Source organism: Egretta garzetta, unplaced genomic scaffold, assembly GCF_000687185.1.
Source record: "Egretta garzetta isolate BGI_Z169 unplaced genomic scaffold, ASM68718v1 scaffold226, whole genome shotgun sequence".
In the NCBI taxonomy this organism is placed as follows: domain Eukaryota; kingdom Metazoa; phylum Chordata; class Aves; order Pelecaniformes; family Ardeidae; genus Egretta; species Egretta garzetta.
The window spans coordinates 231412-231802 of NW_009260021.1; positions in this window are offsets into that span (position 1 = coordinate 231412).

The following is a 391-nucleotide window of genomic DNA, read 5'->3' on the forward strand; positions in this document are numbered from 1 at the left end:
GTTGGGGCCTTGGGGCTGTTGGGTGTCAGAGAGGTGATGGGGGGCCATGACACCCCCCACTCCCCACCCAGTACCTGTGGGCTTGTTGGGGAGGGGGGGAGCTTCCTGAAAACTCCCTTTGAGCCTGTGCCTTTGGCTCAGGGGATGCTGGGCTGCTTGGGGAGGGGGAAACCGGTGCAGGGAAGGCCTGGGGCAGGGGGGCAGAGAGTCCCCCCCACCCCAAAAAAAATTACTCTGACAGGTTTTTGGGAAACTACTTTTCCTCTCTGCTTTCCATCTGCCAGCCGAGGTGTTTCATGGGGCAGAGCCTGGTCCCAGCCCCACAGTGGCCCCCGACCCTCCTGGGGCTGGGCATGGCTGGGGCGAGTCGAGCTGGTGGCCGGTCACAAGC